Source organism: Lathyrus oleraceus, chromosome 5 (genome assembly GCF_024323335.1).
Source record: "Lathyrus oleraceus cultivar Zhongwan6 chromosome 5, CAAS_Psat_ZW6_1.0, whole genome shotgun sequence".
Taxonomy (NCBI): Eukaryota; Viridiplantae; Streptophyta; class Magnoliopsida; order Fabales; family Fabaceae; genus Lathyrus; species Lathyrus oleraceus.
In genome coordinates this window covers 525,101,371-525,117,009 of record NC_066583.1, presented here as the reverse complement: position 1 = coordinate 525,117,009, position 15,639 = coordinate 525,101,371, and the positions used below count along the sequence as shown (strand labels likewise).

Genomic DNA, 15,639 nt, shown 5'->3' with positions numbered 1-15,639 from the left:
ATTTCCAGTCATGCGTAGTGTCTGGTATTCTTTGGTGTCGGTAAACACCATCTTTCGGTGCTTTCCCAGTCATGCGTAGTGTCTGGTCTTCTTTGGTGATGGTAAACATCATCGTTCGATGTTCGTAACGTCGTCCCTTCCCTAGTGAAGTTTCCTCCTCTCCGTTGGTGTCGATAAACGTCGAGTTTTTCCCAATTATCCGTTGATGATTTGGTTGTGTTCGCTCTCCCTAGAAGAGTCCTCCTCTCCGTTGGTGTCGATAAACGTCGAGTTTTTCCTATGCGTCCGTTGGCGTATAGTTGATATCTTTCCCCACAGGGTTTTCCCCAGTTGAACCTCCTCTCCGTTGGTGTCGATAAACGTCGAGTTTTTCCTAGTCGTCCGATGACGTCTAGTTGCTTATTCCCTACAGATCATTTGGTAATACCATATGATTCCCCTCAGAGTTTTCTCCTCTCCGTTGGTGTCGATAAACGTCGAGTTTTTCCTATTCGTCCTATGACGTCTAGTTGTACCCTTCCCCAAGTGGATTTACCTCCCCGTTGGTTTCGATAAACGTTGTGTTTTTCTCATTCGTCCGTTGACGTCTGATTGTATACCCTATTCCCAGTCATTCATTAATGTCTGGTTGATTTCCCAGCCAGAATCCCCAGTAGACGTCCTATTTGGTGTCCGGTTGTGGTCTCCCTTTCGTCCTATGACGTCTGGCTGAGTTTTCTCCTTCTCCGTTGGTGTCGATAAACGTTGAGTCTCCCTTTCGTCCTATGACGTCTGGCTGAGTTTTCTCCTTCTCCGTTGGTGTCGATAAACGTTGAGTCTCCCTTTCGTCCTATGACGTCTGGCTGAGTTTTCTCCTTCTCCGTTGGTGTCGATAAACGTTGAGTCTCCCTTTCGTTCTATGACGTCTGGCTGAGTTTCCTCCTTCTCCATTGGTGTCGATAAACGTTGAGTCTCCCTTTCGTCCTATGACGTCTGGCTGAGTTTCCTCCTTCTCCGTTGGTGTCGATAAACGTTGAGTCTCCCTTTCGTCCTATGACGTCTGGCTGAGTTTTCTCCTTCTCCGTTGGTGTCGATAAACGTTGAGTCTCCCTTTCGTCCTATGACGTCTGGTTGAGTTTTCTCCTTCTCCGTTGGTGTCGATAAACGTTGAGTCACCCTTTCGTCCTATGACGTCTGGTCGAGTCTTCCCATTCATCCTATGATGTCTGGTTACCTCTCTGTTGGTCTTGGTAAACGTTGAGTCTTTCCCATTTCGTCCGCTGACGTATGGTTGTATCACTATCCTTCCAGTCATTCATTAATGATTGGTTACCTCTCCGTTGGTCTTGGTAAACGTTGAGTTTTTCCCCATTTCGTCCGCTGACGTATGGTTGTATCACTATCCTTCCAGTCATTCATTAATGATTGGTTACCTCTCCGTTGGTCTTGGTAAACGTTGAGTTCTTCCCCATTACGTCCGCTGACGTATGGTTGTATCCTTTCCTGGTTATCCCCAGTAGAGTTGATTTACCTCTCCGTTGGTTTTGGTAAACGTCGAGTTTTTCCCATTACGTCCACTGACGTATGGTTGTATCCTTTCCTGGTTATCCCCAGTAGAGTTGATTTACCTCTCCGTTGGTCTTGGTAAACGTTGAGTTTTTCCTAGTTGTCCGCTGGCATCTAGTTGAGATTTCTGTTCCCATTCATCGTGTGTTGATGTCTGGATGTGGTGGTACCTCTAACGAAGACAAAAATAAAAAAAAATTCCCAACAGTGTGCAAATTTCTACGGTTCTTGGTATTCAATCCCTGTTTACCCTGAAAGTCTGACAGCCGTTGCTCTCATCCGTTCGGGTTCCCAGCTGATTGAATAGGGGCAGCTGTAGCACCTCAAATTTGCACCTCCCATTTGTACATTCATTTCATTTTTTAGGTCATTAACATCACATTAACATTGCATTCACATTGCATAGTGCATTGCGTTTCATCACTCAAAATTGATCAGGAGAATCCATCTGTACAAGAGAGCAAGGGTTTTTTCCATGAGATAAAGGCTCTGGGGGTGTTCTAGAGAGCTTACATGATCCAAGGTTCATTTTGATGCAGTTTGGCCAAGTGTTGAAGGCTCAAAGTCCATGGTGTATGACCAAGTCATCGGAGGCCCATAAAAGTCAATTGTGAGTTGACTGAGGGCTAGGAGGTGGAGAGATGGTTTGAGACGCTTCCTTCATGTCCCAAAGAAGTTCATTTGTCATTACAAATACTTATCTTGAAGAATTTGAGGTTAGAAATCATTTTGTTCTTTTCTCGAATTAATCTTGGAAATTCAAGTTGAGTTGGATGATCCTAGTTGATTACGGAAAAGTTGATTTGGTTGTGGAAATTTAATCATGCCCATATCCAATTTAGTTTATCCATTTAAAACCAATTGCCATTATCCAATCATGCCCATATCCATTTGTATAAAACCAGAATTCATTTTCTACTCAACATCCAATTTCCATATCCACTTATTTTTCCAAATCCATTTAGTTCATAACCATTTTTTTATGTTTATCCGATTTGTTATCAGTACAAAATTAGTTAACAAAACATTAACTCATTCAAAAGCTGCAACTTAAGCCAAGCCTAACAACGGCGACGCCGTCGACTTAAGCCATTCCAAACCAAAATTCTGCATAGTCAAAATCAAAATTCTGCATTGCGTTTACAAATTCTGCATTAAAAATTCTGCATTAAAAAAATTCTGCATTGCATTTACAAATTCTGCATTAAAAATTCTGCATTAAAAAAATTCTGCATTGCATTTACAAATTCTGCATTAAGAAAAATTCTGCATTTTGCATTCATCCAAAACGCCAGCCACAGCATGAGCAAAGCCACTTCCAAAATCCACCAAGCCAAGCCAGCATGAACGCCATTCCTGCATAATTTCACAGATAAAATCACAATCCAATAACAGAAAAAGGAAGCCGGATAATAACAAATTCATAACATAATTTTCTTCTTAATTGCTTCTAATCTCACTCTCACAACTATATAAATTCTCAAAGTTTCCAGATTCTTCTTCTTCTTCTTTCCCTCCAAAACTCCCCTAACCGTAACAAATTTCCGTAACCTCTTTTTCTTCTTCAACCTGTAACAAACCTTCAACCAACTCTTCAATGGAATCACTACTGAGTTCCAGTTCCTTCACCATCACCCTATAAAATCAATCTTCTTCTCATCTTCCAGCTCTCTCTCGAATCCTTATCGCATCTCTAAACAACCTTCGCCAAATCTTCAACAACCTGCAACAGAATTTGGTTTTGGCTAGCATCAGTCTCCAACAGATTTTTCAAGAGATCGAGAGCAGCAAGAAAAACGAAAAAGAGAAAGAAAACTAACAGAAAAAATTCACAATCGGAAGGAATTCTGAAACACTTCACAACCACAATCTGGAATCGTCTTCAACCAATCCTTCAGCCTCAACCTTCAACCACTGCGAATCCATCCAAGAACTCCTCTTCACCATAACCGCAACCAACCATAACTTGTAACAGAATTCCTGATTGAACCTCAGCATTTCACCATTATTGAATGCTATTTCCTCCGCTTTCCGAGACTGTAACAGTGGTAGATCTCGAGAATTCGCCATTACTTCTTCTCCATCCCGACGATTCATTAGCGCCGGTGCTTCTGAAGATCCCGACGACCTCATTCATCAACTCGTCTCCGATCTTCATTCCTTTTCCAACAAAGAACCACAACAACGCATTTCTGGAAGCAAATCAAAAGAGCAGCAAGGAGGATTGAAGAATCGCCGGACCGTACGTTGAATATCGGATCGATGGATCTCCCTTCGCTGCCCGTGGTAAGAGCCGGACCTTGATATCTTCGTTTCGCTAGGAGGAGTTGTTTTCTCTTTGTTGATAGATTAGGAGGTGGAGAGTGGTGTGAGGTAGGGTCGCATGACCGCGAATAGTCGCCGCCGCCGATGACCGGCGCGGCTAGGGCATCGTTTTGGGCGTCCTGCTCTGCCTTTCTTCTATTTTCTACTTCTGGTTAGTTAACGAATGAGCAGGGAGGCAGCATCCTCATTCTATCCAATTGCATTGGCATCTTCATCACTACCAGGCCCAAGCGTTTTGTTTCATTACTGCACCCCCTCTAATCGATCCACAAGGCCCATTCTGATGATCATATGGTTAGTAATTGTTGGTTATTTGTTTAGGATTAATGGATTGTTAATTTTAGAGGTTAGTAGCAGTATTAATTAGAATTTTAATGGCTGTTAGTTAGAATAATATTGGTTAGAATATTAGATTTTTAAGATCATATCTAGGAGTTAATTAGGTTAATATTTCAGTATTAAAAACATTAGAAACAATTAGGAATTTCTGTTAGAATTAGAAATAACTCCAGGAGTAGAATATATTAAGAAAATGCTGTTAGAATTAGCTTAATTTTAGGATTAGTCTAAATAGAGTTTAGAAGCTAATTAGGAATTTTAATTGATAATGGAAGTTATTAGAAACATTAGTTTTAGGATTAATTGTGGAAATAAAATTGATTTTAGAACTAGTTAATTTGATTAGAAATTTTGGATTAACTTTAGAGATAGGATAATATGTTGATTACTGTAATATACTTTTATAAGTATTAGAATTATTAGAGATTAGGCTAATTTTAGAATTCTAGATTTTCATTAGCAATATTAAAAATAGGTTAAGATTGGATTTTAGAAGTTTAGAATTAGTTTAGGATTTAATTGACTTTAAATAGAACTTACTTTCGTAAATAGAAATTTAATTCAATATTAATCCATAACTGTGAAATGACTATTCTACCCTTAGGCTTAGAAATAATTCGGTATTGCATGCTCCCTTAATTTTAGGACATATCATCACTTGATTAAATGAATTTCACGTGGAGTTTGAGCTTCCGTTTTGGATTTTTGTTCCTCTTTGGCCCTAGTCTTGGACTAGTGGTTTGTGATCTCACTTTTGAGTTGTGTTTCAGGTTAATAGCACAAATGGCCTATGCTTGATGATGTGCCTCCATTGGAGTTGACTTGTGACTTGTATATAGCTAATTTTGACTTTGTTTTGCAGGGTTTGATATCTGAGCTTGAGCCCTAATGATTTGCACCTTGGTGCATTGGCTTGTGTTTGTCTGTTTATAGTTAATTGTGAACCATTTGCTGTTTAGTTGTGTGATTAGTATACTGATGATATTTGATTGATTTCAGGTACATTAGTTGCTAATATTGCTTTGCTTTGCTTGATAAGCAATTTGCACTGAGGTATAACATTCTTGTCTCCATGTAGTCTGGAAGACCTGGCCTGTTACTTGGCCAGGCACCTGTCTGAAGTCCTCCTTAAGAGGCGATGTTTGTGATTGTTTACCTTTGTGCCAAGCAGGTGAAGACCTCTATGAGGCAATTGGCGGATCAAAGGGATATGCAATCTATCCCCCGCTATTCTGTTGAGTCGTCCCTCTGCTCACACCACTGTGTTGATGCATTGGGACACAAACCCAAGATCTTGTACAATGTACAGTTGTGTCAGAGTCTTGAGCGTAGAAGGGTTCCCACAGTCTGAACCCACGCTCCTTTGTCTGAAGCTCTCCCTGACCAGGGATAAGAGCTGTGAAGTCTCATCTTCACTCACCTTTCATCAGCTTCACCTTAGCCCCTCAATGGCAAGGTTAAGAGCTAACCTTACCCCGATACAGAGGCTTGTTTGTCGAGGTTGATATGACCCCTCGACTAAAGCCTAGCCCTGATGTTTGAGCCCCTTGTTGGTGTGTTTATTTCATGCTGTATATGTTTGTGTGGTGTGATTGTATCCCCTAGGTTTGCTAGACTCCGCGTAGTCTCGTTTGCATGTCAATTAAGGTAGCACGGTTCCTTCGTATAGGACTTCCTTTCTTGCTTGAGCTTTCCTAAAACACAAACAAACATTATCCCCTCTTAAGGATACGTCAACTCCTTCTACTACAGGTGAGTAAGTCTCCAAAGGTCGAGCATCCGGTAGATTGCGTAGTGACGTTGTCCACCTAAAAAACACAAACCAACAGGAATAGTTTAGCCGAACTACGGCAACTCTGATTCTCATGTCCAGATGAGATACGTAGGCACGAGATGCGATGTCTTGTCGAGTTTGACTAACAACTAACACTAATTCTTTTCTCTCGCCCTCGTTGCGATTGAGACCTCCCCTTTCTCTTGCCCTAGTTGCAATCGAGACCCTTCTTCTGTCTGTGTCTTTGTTTTGTCTTGTCGTGTGCTTGGAAGCTGATGTAAGTCCATCGAGTGGCGTTCGGGTTCCAGTGTGAGTTCGTTTGGTTCGGATGCTGATGTAAGTCCAGTGATTGGCATTCAGGCTCCACGTTTGCCTCCTTGTGTGTGTTTTGGTTCGGATGCTGATGTAAGTCCAGTGATTGGCATTCAGGCTTCACGTTTGCCTTTGCCTGTGTTTGTTTGTGTGCGTGTTAGCCGAGCTACGGATGCTCTGATTCTCCTTCGTCCAAAGGAGATACGTATGCATAGGATGCGATATCCTAGCGAGCATGTGTCGTTTCCCCGGTCCGAACTACTCTGACTCTGATGTCTATGCTTGATAGACTAAGTAGGCCCAGGACGCGATGTCCTGCCGAGTCAGTCTTGTTTGTTTCCTTGTGTCTCTTTCAGCCTGTGTAGATGTTTGTGAGCAGTGTTTTAGCAACCATTTTCCTTCCTATTGTGCGTGGATCCCGTCGAGTACGACGGATGCGTAGGGGTGCTAATACCTTCCCTTCGCATAACCGACTCCCGATCCCATTCTCTTTGGTCGCGAGACCACGCTTTTTCCAGGTTTACTCTGAGCGTTTCCTTTCCCTCTTTGGGATAAATAACGCACAGTGGCGGCTCTGTTGTTCTTGTTTCCCGCCGGTTTTTCGCGTAATGCGACAATCTCTCCCAAAACAAACCCAATGAAAGAGGGGTAAGGAGGATGCCAAGATATGATCCCAATGCTAACGCTTATAATGAAATTGCATGAGGGATCTTAGGGTCAAAATTGGGGTCTTACAATAAGCAGCCATATCTTCAAACTTTTCAGCATACATAGCCACTCACATAATAGCCTATCTAAGTTGCTGAAACTCAAATTCTTTCTGAGTCCTCAAAGAGATAGGAAAATATTTATCTAGAAAGGTAGTCTTAAAATGCTCCCAATCCCTAGGTACTCCTTGATTGGTCCTAAGGTTCGAAGCACTCTCCCACCACCTCACAGCAGGACCCTGCATCATGTGAAGCAAACACAACTTTATTCTCTTCACTACAATGCACTATTTGAAAAATCCTCTCTATGTTGGTTACCCACTCATGAGCCTTCACAGGATTTAATCCACCATGAAACTCAGGAGGATTCATGCGAAAGAAATCTCGGAAACTACCACCTGCAGCTTCTTGTGGGACCCCTTGAGGATGAAGACCACCATTCAACTGTTGCATCATCTGATGCATGAATTGGTTTTGTTGCTGCTGCATCTGTTGCACAAACTGAGGCCATTGAAAACCTTCACTACCACTTGGCGGTTCTGAATCTGAATTCTGAGTTCTAGGTCTACCACGACCTCTGCGTTTGTCAGCCATGATCCCGAATTTCATATAAATAGAATTAAGTTGATCAAGCTCAATACTATGAATATAACATCAAGGATAATAATGACAACCCACATATGAGGCAAAAGGAATACTTATAATATCTCATGGCTAGGTCGAGGATACGACCTGCTCTGATACCAATTGTAACACCCATATATAATATATGTCTAGAATGCATATTATACATAATGTAATACTGGTACTAAAATACATAAGCGCCTAGCGGCAACAGAGTACATATTACATGCACAAAAGGAAACACTACATGGCACAAAATATACCCAAAGGTGCCCAAAATAAAATTTTCATCCTGAATCATCCTGAATGACACAAGATACTTAGATGAAAATTTTCACCTTACAAATCATGAAGAATGTCTAAAGGTTTCCTATGTGTCTAGACAAGGGTAACACAGTCCCTCTCTTGTTTACAATTCATACATTAGCGTAAATGGAAACTGCCCACATAATCGTTATCACTGAAAGGTTTTGTAGTATCACATGAAACTTTTTCACTCTGATAGAGATAATATGTTGCTAGATAGCATTCACTACTTATTATGTTAAATATTCGATTAAATATAACTTACAATATTAGGGGATTATGCTAAACAAAACATACAATAACAAATTGATTTTAAAAAAATAAGTTAAGTATAGTCCCTGGCGCAATCTTACAATGCACTTGTGATAATTAGATAACTATGGTACACCATAAGGTACAATATATTTAATGGAATGTGATACACCGTAATGGAATATGTGTTTAAATGGGCTTGTTCAACATGGCAGCCCATGCAAGTGGTTATATAATCAGAACTCTTGTGCTTAAGTAAATTATTGTTGACAATATTTTTTTTAAAAATCTAAATTTTATGCATGATATGCAGCATCTTTATATCTGTTTTATCTCATACCTCAATAGTTTTAAACTCCCTAGAAATTTAATATAAATTCATTGTGTGGTATGTGGTAAAGATTTATTAGGTCCAACAAATATCTAAGAAGAACATAAATACCTATGTAAAACATGTGCACGAACATAGATTCAACTCATCTATTTCAAAATATCAAGCGAATCCACGATTGGGTCCATAGCTCAGTGGTAGAGCATTTGACTGCAAATCAAGAGGTTACCGGTTCGAACCCAGTTGGGCCCTATTGAAATAATTAGTTATTTTTATTCCACACGTTCACACTAGTTTAATTTTGTCACTTTAAATTTTCATCGGAATTATCTCACTATATTCTTAAATTCGTTCTTCTTATTATAATTATACTCTTCTCCCAGCATAACAACATTAACCATTTATTTTGTTTCTTCGTCCTTGCAATTGCTTCCCTTGAAAATCTTATAGTTTTATACTTAATATCAATTAATTTGTGTATATTTTTACATTCATCCATACTATATATTTGAATTTATTTAAATTTAATAAAATAACTTATGAATTTTTTATTTATAATCAAAACTTATTTAGTTCAAATACCGAAGCTCTTTTTTATCCCACGGTAAAAAAAAAATCCTCGTTGCACATAAGTGTAATTATTTCTAACAAAGTAACCTTTTAGAAATAAATAATTTTTATTCAAAAAAGTAATCAACTAAATGATTAATTGTTAGGAAGGAACATATTCCAACCTTATATGAGACATGAAACCACTTTCACTCATTCTTCATTATGAAAAATGATATTTCAGCTTATTTTCATGAATTTGCGAGTATGAGACAAATATTGTGTGCAAAGAGTCTTATAAAATGTGATAAACATGTATTTCAATATATGAATGTTGAACCATATATTTTGAATACAAAGTTTTATGCGTATGTGTGACATCTTCCATAAATTTGTTATCCCCTTCCATTTTAATTTTATCCTCAATAGAAAATTCAAAGGTAGTTGCAAGATACGGTTAGTGTGAGCTCTAGGGGACAATAATTTTATAACAAATTGGTATTTATATTGTATTATCTATTAGTAATATTAAGAGACTTCTTTATTAAATTTATTTTCCCAAAGTAATAAAATCCCTATAGTAACTTTTATGATTAATTTAACATTAAGTATAACTTAATTGTGCGTTCACCTTAAGCATTAGAACATTATTATTCAAGTATTTGTAGTCGCACTTTAGTATGAAATTAGATATCATTTAAGCATAAAGACTATTACATGGATAGAATGGTGATTACATATCATTGATTATGGATAAAGAGTTATCGAAGTTTCACATATGTAAAAATATTAGGTATAATATTTATATTTGGCTGACAATTAGTGAGAATAATACTTAAAGTTATATGTAAGTGGCATAACTTATTCTATTATTGATAAAGGTGTATACCACCCCTTGACTTGACACCTTTATGGACCCTAAATTTGGAGTCGAGTACTTTATTTCCGTTCATACAATGTTTGTAATATGATGACAATACAAAGATTTGATGGGTAACCATAAATCATCCTGAATGACACAAGATACTTAGATGAAAATTTTCACCTTACAAATCATGAAGAATGTCTAAAGGTTGCCTATGTGTCTAGACAAGGGTAACACAGTCCCTCTCTTGTTTACAATTCATACATTAGCGTAAATGGAAACTGCCCACATAATCGTTATCACTGAAAGGTTTTATAGTATCACATGAAACTTTTTCACTCTGATAGCGATAATATGTTGCTAGATAGCATTCACTACTTATTATGTTAAATATTCGATTAAATATAACTTACAATATTAGGGGATTATGCTAAACAAAACATACAATAACAAATTGATTTAAAAAAATAAGTTAAGTATAGTCCATGGCGCAATCTTACAATGCACTTGTGATAATTAGATAACTATGGTACACCATAAGGTTATATTTAATGGAATGTGATACATCGTAATGGAATATGTGTTTAAATGGGCTTGTTCAACATGGCAGCCCACGCAAGTGGTTATATAATCAGAACTCTTGTGCTTAAGTAAATTATTGTTGACAATATTTTTTTTAAAAATCTAAATTTTATGCATGATATGCAGCATCTTTATATCTGTTTTTGTTGGTGCAAAGGTAGAATGAATGATGAACGGAAATATTCTATTAAGAGAATGACGGCTACAAAAATGATAAAAGTTACAATGATTGTCACCCTATTTATAAGCTAAAACTAGGGTTACTAGAATAGGATAAAATACTAAAATACCCTCTAACAAACTTAGGGGCTAAGAAAATAGTACAACTAATAAATATGAATTACTTCTAATACCATCCCTTAATTCATATTCCATCAAAACTTGTAACACCAATTCCATCCCTTAATCTGAGAAATTGATCAGTCTTGATAACTTTCGTCAGAACATCTGCCAATTGTTTCTGAGTGCTGCAGTGTACAACTTCTAACACTCCCCTCTGAACTTGATGTCTCAGAAAATGATACTTGGTCTCAATGTGCTTGCTTCTCCCATGCAACACTGGGTTTCTGGCAAGATTGATTGCAGACTTGTTGTCAATCATCAGCTTCAGAGGTTTGTTTACTTTAATCTTCAGATCCTGCAATAGATTCAGAATCCACACAGCTTGGCATGCAGTAACAGCACCTGCAATGTATTCAGCTTCATAAGTTGACAACGCCACAACAGGTTGCTTCTTGGAACACCAAGAAATGGGACCTCCCAGAAATTTGAATAAGTACCCAGACGTACTTCTTCTGTCAACTCTGTCTCCACACCAATCAGAATTTGAATAACTCAGAAGTTCTGACTCATCCTTTCTTCCAGAAGGAAATAATACTTCATACTTCAGAGTTCCCTTTATATACCTCAGAATCCTGACAGCAGCTTGGTAATGGGACCACTTAGGTTTACTCATGAACCTACTAACCATCCCAACTGAATAGCAAATATCAGGTCTGGTATTGCACAAATACCTCAGAGAACCAACCAACTGTTTGAAGGTTGTAGCGTCCACATCCTTTCCATCAGAGTCAGAATTCAGTTTCTGATTTGTATCAGAAGGTGTGACAGCAATCTTACAATTCTTCATATTAAATCTCTTCAGAAGTTCTAATTCATACTTGAGCTGATGCAAAATAATACCTTTCTCAGAGTATCTGAACTTCATCCCTAGAAAGTATGTCATTTTGCCTAGATCAGTCATTTCGAATTCATTCATCAGAACTTTCTTGAACTTGGCTATCTCTTGTTCAGAACTTCCAGTCAGCAGTATATCATCAACATATAAACATACCAGAGTCATATTTCCTTCAGAAGTATGTTGAACATAGACACCGTACTCCATCTCACATTTCTGAAAGCCTTGCTTCTTGAAAAATGAATCAATATTCTGATTCCAAGCTCTGGGCGCTTGTTTCAATCGATATAGAGCTTTGTATAATCTGCACACCATCCCTTCCTGATTCTTTTTCACAAATCTAGGAGGTTGTGACACGTAAACTTCTTCTTCTAATGGACCGTTCAGAAATGCAGATTTTACATCTAAATGCATCAGAGGCCAATTCCTGTTAGCAGCTATTGCAATCACCATTCCGATTGTTTCATGTCTTGCTACAGGTGCAAACACTTCAGAGTAATCCAGCCCAGGTTTCTGTAGAAATCCTTTGGCTACCAACCTTGCTTTATGTTTGCCAATTGAACCATCTGGCTTTAACTTCTGCTTGAAAACCCATCTGACGCTGATGGCTTTCTTGTCTTTTGGAAGTTCTGTCAGCTTCCAAGTCTTGTTTCTCTCTATAGCATCAAGTTCTTCTTTCATGGCCTTCAGCCAGAGCTTCTGCTTAAGAGCCTCTTCTGTACTTATGGGTTCAGAGTCTACTAACATGGCACACTGAATAACTTCTCCTTCAGAGTCTACTTCAGTGTCTTGCAGCATGTCAAATTCTGCATATCTTCTGGGGATGTTTCTGATTCTTTGTGGTCTCTGAACTTGTTCAGAGTCTTGAGCTTCAGAGTTTCTAGCTTTAGATGGTTGACTTCCTCCAGAGCTTTGACCATCTTCAGGGGCTGGCATATTTCCAGAGTCTGAATTGCCACCAGAATCTGGATTACCATCAGAGCCTGGGTCATCAGAGTCTGGATCATCAGAGTCACCTTCATCTTCTGAGTCTTCTTCAGAGTCAGAATCACTATCAGAATCAGAATCAACGTCAGAGTTTACTCCAACTTCAGAAATTCTTAACTCTGACCTTTCTTCAGAAGTTCTAACATCAGAATCAGATTGAGACTTATCCCAATTCCAAAATTCTGATTCCTTCACAATCACATCTCTGCTGAATTCAATTTTGTTGGTTTCTGGACAATAGAGCTTGTATGCACATGTACTGTGGTACCCTATCAGAATCATCACTTTGCTTCTATCATCCAGCTTCTGTCTTCTGGCTTCTGGAACATGTTTATAGCAAACAGAACCAAACACCTTCAGATGACTAACACTTTGCTTATCTCCAGTCCACTTCTGCATTAGAACTATTTCCTTCAACTTCTTCGTAGGACATCGGTTGAGTACATACGTTGCAGTGGCAATAGCTTCTCCCCAGAGCTTCTGAGGAAGCTTCTTCTCCTTTAGCATGCTTCTCACCATATCAAGCAAAGTGTGGTTTCTTCTTTCAGCAAGACCATTGTGTTGAGGGGTATAAGGAGCAGTAACCTCATGCTCAATTCCATTCTCCTCACAGAACTTCTGGAACTCTTTGGAGTTATACTCACCTCCACCGTTAGTTCTAAGAATCTTCAACTTCTGACCACTCTGATTCTCAGCCTTCATTCTGAACTTCTTGAATTCATCAAACACCTCGTGTTTAAACTTAATAAGGGATACCCATGTCATTCTTGTGAATTCATCAACAAATAACACAAAGTATTTATTCCCTTCAATCGATGCTACTGGAAATGGACCACACACATCAGAATGTACAACTCCCAAGGCATGTTTTGCTCTTGGAGCAGTTTCTGACGCAAATGGCAATCGTGGTTGTTTTCCTTCCATGCAAACTTTGCATGACTTTTCAGGCTTCTTAATTGCAGGAATTCCATGTACCAACTTCTTTGAATTCAGATGTTTTAAGCTTCTGAAATTCAAATGACCAAATCTTCTGTGTCACAGCTCACTCTCCTTCTCAGCACTTGTTGCACTAAGACATTCTGAGTCTGTAGTTCTGACATTCACCTTGAATGTTCTATTCCTTCCCTGTTCTGACTCCATAATCAACTTCTGATTGCAGTCATACAGCTTCAGAAGATTGTCCTTCATGGTAACTGAAAAACCTTTCTCAATTAATTGTCCCACACTCATCAGATTGCTTCTGATGCCAGGTACATACCACACGTTCTGAATCAATGCTGTTTTCCCATTGTTCAGAATCACTCTGAAATTTCCCATACCTTCTGCATTAAGATATTTGTCATCAGCACATCTGATCTTTGTCCTCTTTTCAGAGTCAAAGTCAACCAGCCATTTCTTGTTTCCAGTAAGATGATTTGAACAACCAGTGTCCATATACCACCAGTCTATCAGATCCATATCATCAGATTCAGAGGCCATCAATAGCACAGATTCGTCATCAGAACTTTTGGCTATATTTGCTTCTTCTGATTTTCTCTCCTTGTTTGACCAACAGTCTCTAGCAAAGTGACCAAACTTCTTACAACAGTAACATTGGATCTTCTTCTTCTCATACTTCTCTTTTCCCTTCTGAGCATTCTTTTGTCTATCAGAGGTTGAGCTTTCTAACTTCTGACCACCATCAGATCTTCTCCTGGCTTCTGACTGCTTCTGATACCTCCTATCAGAAGTTGCTTTCAGAGCCTGCTGCTCTACTTCCCTTTCAGAACTTCTCTCAGTCAAACGCAACTCTTGCGCTTCTAGACTGCTCTGCAGCTCTTCAATTCTCATGGTGCTCAGATCTTTGGAATGTTCTATTGCTACCACAATGTAATCAAATTGAGAGGTAAGGGATCTCAATACCTTCTCCATGATTGTTTCTTCAGAAAGAGTTTCTCCACACGCTTTCATCTCATTAGTGATCAGAATCACTCTGGAGATGTATTCATAAACTTTCTCATTATTCTTCATGTTGAGATTCTCATATTGCTTTCTCAAGGACTGAAGCTTCACCTTCTTCACTGATGCGTCACCACCATAACATCTAACCAGTGTGTCCTACGCAGCCTTTGTTGTCGTTGAATCTGCAATCTTCTCAAACACATTTACATCAACACATTGATGAATGAAGAACAATGCTTTCTGATCCTTCTTCCTTACTTCCTTCAGCGCGTTTTTCTGTTCATCCGTCGCATCTGCTGCTACCGGAACATAACCATCAGTGACAAGATCTAGAACATCTTGAGCACCGAACAGTACACGCATTTGGATCATCCAACGATTCTAGTTTTTACCGTCAAATATTGGAAGTTTGGTGTTCATGTTGCCGTTTCCGTTCATCTTTCTACCTTGCACAGTACACTCAGATTTCTCACACAGTTGTTTCCCAACCCACAGAATTAAAATTCTGATCAGATTTTGTTCAAGATTCAACACGAATCTAAGAATCAAAATCAAACACACAAGACCTCACGTTCACTCGTGTTTCTCGTGTTTCCCAATGAATCCGAACCGGAGCTCTAGATACCAATTGTTGGTGCAAAGGTAGAATGAATGATGAAGGGAAATATTCTATTAAGAGAATGACGGCTACAAAATAAGATAAAAGTTACAATGATTGTCACCCTATTTATAAGCTAAAACTAGGGTTACTAGAATAGGATAAAATCCTAAAATACCCTCTAACAAACATAGGGGCTAAGAAAATAGTACAACTAATAAATATGAATTACTTCTAATAGTTTTATCTCATACCTCAATAGTTTTAAACTCCCCAGAAATTTAATATAAATTCATTGTGTGGTATGTGGTAAAGATTTATTTGGTCCAACAAATATCTAAGAAGAACATAAATACCTATGTAAAACATGTGCATGAACATTTATTCAACTCATCTATTTCAAAATATCAGGCAAAACAACGATT

The 15,639-nt window shown here is 38.6% G+C and overlaps 1 long non-coding RNA gene and 1 other non-coding gene across 2 annotated transcripts; one reads left to right on the top strand and one right to left on the bottom strand.

The window, feature by feature from the left end:
• Positions 1 to 2,692: 2,692 nt before the first annotated feature.
• LOC127086045 (uncharacterized) lies at positions 2,693 to 4,337 on the bottom strand. Its single transcript, XR_007789384.1, has 2 exons — positions 3,366 to 4,337; positions 2,693 to 3,268 (listed from the first exon to the last, which is right to left on the bottom strand). It is a non-coding gene; the product is annotated as an uncharacterized LOC127086045 (long non-coding RNA).
• Positions 4,338 to 8,695: 4,358 nt separating this feature from the next.
• TRNAC-GCA (transfer RNA cysteine (anticodon GCA)) lies at positions 8,696 to 8,767 on the top strand. Its single transcript has one exon. It is a non-coding gene; the product is annotated as a tRNA-Cys (tRNA).
• Positions 8,768 to 15,639: the final 6,872 nt, after the last annotated feature.